Consider the following 4,496-nt stretch of genomic DNA (forward strand, 5'->3'; position numbering starts at 1 on the left):
TTGGCAATGCTGTGAGGCTGGGATTTATCTCAGTTTTACAGAAGATTCCAAAGCTTGAGAGGTTATCGACTAGCAGGGACAGAGGTCCAACAGCAGGTTCATACCTGTGTCCACCTGAATCCGGAGGCTGGGAACTTTCCAATCACACTACACAGTATTTGGGATCACTCATGTGCACACAGCAGTGTGTGTACACGAATGTCCATAGTAGCATTATTCGTAATAGCCAAAAAGTGGACACAGTCCAGTTGCCCATTAACTGGTGGGTAGACACAGAAAGTGTGGTGTCATCTATACCATGGTGTTATCCAGCGGTGTGGCGCCAGCAGTGACGCGTGCTGCGGCGTGGAAGGAACTTGACAGCGTTACGCTAAGTCAAAGCAGCCAGTCACAAAAGACATGTTGTGTGATTCCACTTTTACAAAATGTTCAGAATTGGATATTTTGTGGGTTATCTCTCTGTCCACAGTTATCTTTTCTCATATGAGAAAAGACAAGGCATGAGAGATGTTTCGTAAATTCCCTTCTTGGCTTCTTACCAAAGGCCTTGTAAGTAGTAGTTGATGTGTGGACATTTCCTCTCTTCCGTCTTTGCAGGTGACACATTGGAGAGTGCCAATTGGTACTGAGTCCCGCTGGTGATCTGGTCTACTCTGGGTGGGCAGGGAAGAGCCACCTTCTTAGGAACTTATTTGGATGCCCAAAAGATTGAATTAATTTTTTAAATATCATCAGGAAAAATATTTACTCCAAAATAATTTAAAGATATAAATGTCATTAAAAAGAAATTGAAAAATATATAATGAATACATTAAAATATTTAATGATAACTAGGCATCCTTTTTAAACACTTGTAGGGTTAGCAAGGATTAGGAGGATACTTACTCAGTATGGGCTGGTGAGAGTGTGGGGCCCTGGGCCTGCTTACTCAGGAGGCCTCTGGAAGGCAATTTGGCCACATACATCACAAATGATGTGGAGGCTAGACACAGTGGCTCATGGCTGTAACCCTAGCATTATGGGAGGCTCAGGCAGGAGGATTGCTTGAGGCCAAGAGTTACCAGCCTGCACAAGGGTGAGATCCTGTATCTCAAATAAACAAGGAAAGAAAAGAAAGAAAGAAGGAAGGAACAAAGGAAGGAAGGAAGGAAGGAAAGAAGGAAGGTAGGAAGGAAGGAAGAAAGAAAGAAAAGAAAGGAAAGGAAGGAAGAAAGGAAAGAAGGAAAGAAAGAAGGAAGGAAGGAGAGAAAGAGAGAGAGAGAAGGAAAGAAGGAAAGAAGGAAGGAAGGAAGGAAGGAAGGAAGGAAGGAAGGAAGGAAGGAAGGAAGGAAAGAAAGAAAGAAAGAAAGAAAGAAAGAAAGAAAGAAAGAAAGAAAGAAAGAAAGAAAGAAAGAAAGAAAGAAAATATGGATGCTGAGACAGGAGGAGTTTCAGGTTGCTGTGAGCTATGATGATGCCACTGCCCTATAGCCCAGGTGACAGAATTAGACTCCATCTCAAAAAAAGAGGAAAGTCATTTAGAGGCTTTGCCCAAGTAATTGCAGCTCTAATATTGCACCCTGAGGAAATAATCACACAAGCGCCCAACACAAGGCAAGTAACTAAACAAATCATGACTCGGCCATACATGGAATTTTATGCAGTTATGGAAAATATTTCTGATCACTGACATGGAATAATTCCCACCACAGGGGAGGGAAATGGAGCAGATGAGAAGCCAGCGCATGTGGTGGAGTTTCAAGGAGATGGATTTACAGCTGGAAACCCATAGCTACGTATATATTACTAGAAGACGTTGGAGGGAGTGTGCACCAAGTTAGATGGTGAAATTATAGGCTTTCCTCTCACTGACCCCATCTATTTCTTAACTGTCTTATGACTTTTCTATGTACATTTATTGCTTGAGAATCAAAACTAATAAAAGCTTTGAAAATGTGTGGCAATTGCTATTGCTTGAGCCAGAAATTGGACTCCCCACCTCCCCTCCTGCACATGGGGACAGTGGCCCTGCTCTGCTCGAGCAGGAAGCCTGTACTGACCTTGGCGGGGACCTCTGCCTCCCAGCCCTGGTGCTGCTCCCAGGGCTTTGGTTTCCTGGGGGTACACGAGCATCATCCCTGTCTGGCCTGCCTTGAGTTGGGTGTCAGAAGTCACTGTCGGGGAAATTGTGCTCTGATCCGTCATATTAAAATAGCCTTCCTTAAGCTTGTTCTCTGCAAACGCCGAACTCCTAGACTATTTTGAAAAGTGCCAGCCATCACATATGTACACATGTGCCTCACACAGTCATGAATCCTTAGGGAGAGAAAGGGTAATTCATATTGTAAGCGGAATAACCAGAGCAAGCCATCCACAACCCAAATACCCAAAACGACACTGGGCAAAGCCAACCTATAGAGAATTAGAATCATATGAGAGTCTGGAAAATGTGAACTGAAAGGAGGGCCGAAGGAGTGGAAAAATCTGCTAACTGTATGCGCTTTTGTTTGATTTAAGAAAAAAAAATTGTGCTTGTTGGTGGGAACTCTGGAAGGCTGTCCCGAGGGCTGCATACCACATGCTGGGCCAGGACCAGCGTCCCGTGATCAGAAGCGGCTGGGTGGAAATCTGGGCCCAGTCTCGTCCTGGCTGGGTGACGGTGTTGAGGGAAGACTCTCCTGAGCCTCGGTTTCCACAGCTGTGTAATGGGAACTTTGCAGGGCCACTGTGCAGAGTTAATAAAGTAATAAATTAAAAGGGCCTTGGAGAATGGTATGTGGCAAATATTTATGAACACTGGTGTCACACCCCACTCTGACACCTGTCAGGGCCTGGGACTGGCCAGGTCTTGGGCCTGGCTTAAGTAGGTTCCTGACTGCTAAGCTACTTTGCTCAGGAACAATTTCTCTTTCAGAGAGAGAGAGACTTAGAGAGAGTAATGTGGCGTTAGAATAGATAGATCTTAGTCTTTAGTAGAGCGTGGTAATCTTCAGTAGGGAGACACTGTGCTGGCATTCTGCAGGCAGGAGAGGAGACAGAGTCACCCACTTGGGGATAGAATGAGCATGCCCCCGACTGCCTTCTCCTCCAGCCTAATATCAGGCTGATCTTGTGCCTCTCAACACCACAGAGGTAGAGACTACCAATTCACCAATGCTCTCATCTCTAGAGCTCTCATGCTTGTTAGGAGAGCTAAATCCTTCTCCATGCCCTTTTCACCAAGGTGTTCCATTATTGAGCTATAAAAGTATTTCTTATAATGCTCACACCTCCTAGCCATAGGCTATACAGGCTGCTACACACTGTTTTTAAATTATTATTATTGGCCACGCATGGTGACTCACAACTGTAATTCTAGCACTCTGAGAGGCCAAGGCGGGTGGATTGCTTGACCTCAGCAGTTCCAGATTGGTCCGCTCCAGCAAGAGCAAGACCCCGTCTCTACTATAAATAGAAAAATTAGCCAGTTGTAGTGGGGCACACCTGTAGTCCCAGCTACGTAGGAGGTTGAGGCAGGAGGATCACTTCGTCCAGGAGTTGGAGGCTGCAGTGAGCTATGATGACACTGTTGCATCCTGGGTATTGGAGCAAGATAGGCAAGACACAAACAAATAAACAAATTTCCACTTAGCTCTCTCACCCCCTTACCTACAGGATCAAGTCCAAGATTCCTTGTGAGGCCTCAGAATCTCTCTGAGAGCTAGCCCCTGCCTCCATCTCTAATTTTCCCTCCACTGAAGCTTTCCTTCTTGGTATTCTCAGCAGGAGAGTTGGCACTTCACAGGCCCTGATACTTGTCTGGGAGTTCATGGAACTCTGAACTGCCCCCAGGCTGTGCACTTCTCCCCTCCTCCACCTGGGCCTGGCCCTGCCTTTCTCCTCTAATTCACCTAATTCCTACTCTTTTTTTTCCAAGGCCCCGCAAGTATACACCCTCTACAGTGACGCCTCTGCTTCAGTCATCTCATAAATATCTATTGGCCACCTCTCTGGCCTGGAACCGCACAGGTCCTGGGGCTACATGGGAACGTGGGCACACATGTGGGGAGCCCACGTTCTGCTGCAGCCAGAGCCTGGGTTCCTAGGTGGCACTTACTACTACGCAGGGCTGTCCTCGTGGCGTCAGTCCCCCCAGACCACCGACGGCATCGCTTACTCATTTCCGTGCTTTGCCCTGTGACTGCAATTAATATGTTTTAAATCAGGCCCAACAAACGATTTATGCCCTTTCCCTGTGCACTTCGCGTATCCGTAACACCCGATGTTACGACTATTTCTGACCTTCCGGGTCTTACACCCTTAGGTAGCTGTATCTAAAATGAAAGGAGAATGTGCTTATTCAGAGTAAAAGTCACTGCACACTTTATAGGCTATTCATCCTGCAAGGGCTCATTCTTTGTGTGCCTCGGAGATAATCCCTTTAACAAATTGCCAAATGTGGCGCGGCGCCTGTGGCTCAAGCGGCTAAGGCGCCAGCCACATACACCTAAGGTGGCGGGTTCGAATCCCCAGCCCGG

This window comes from Otolemur garnettii, unplaced genomic scaffold (genome assembly GCF_000181295.1).
Source record: "Otolemur garnettii isolate 467f Iridium unplaced genomic scaffold, OtoGar3 scaffold00069, whole genome shotgun sequence".
NCBI lineage: Eukaryota > Metazoa > Chordata > Mammalia > Primates > Galagidae > Otolemur > Otolemur garnettii.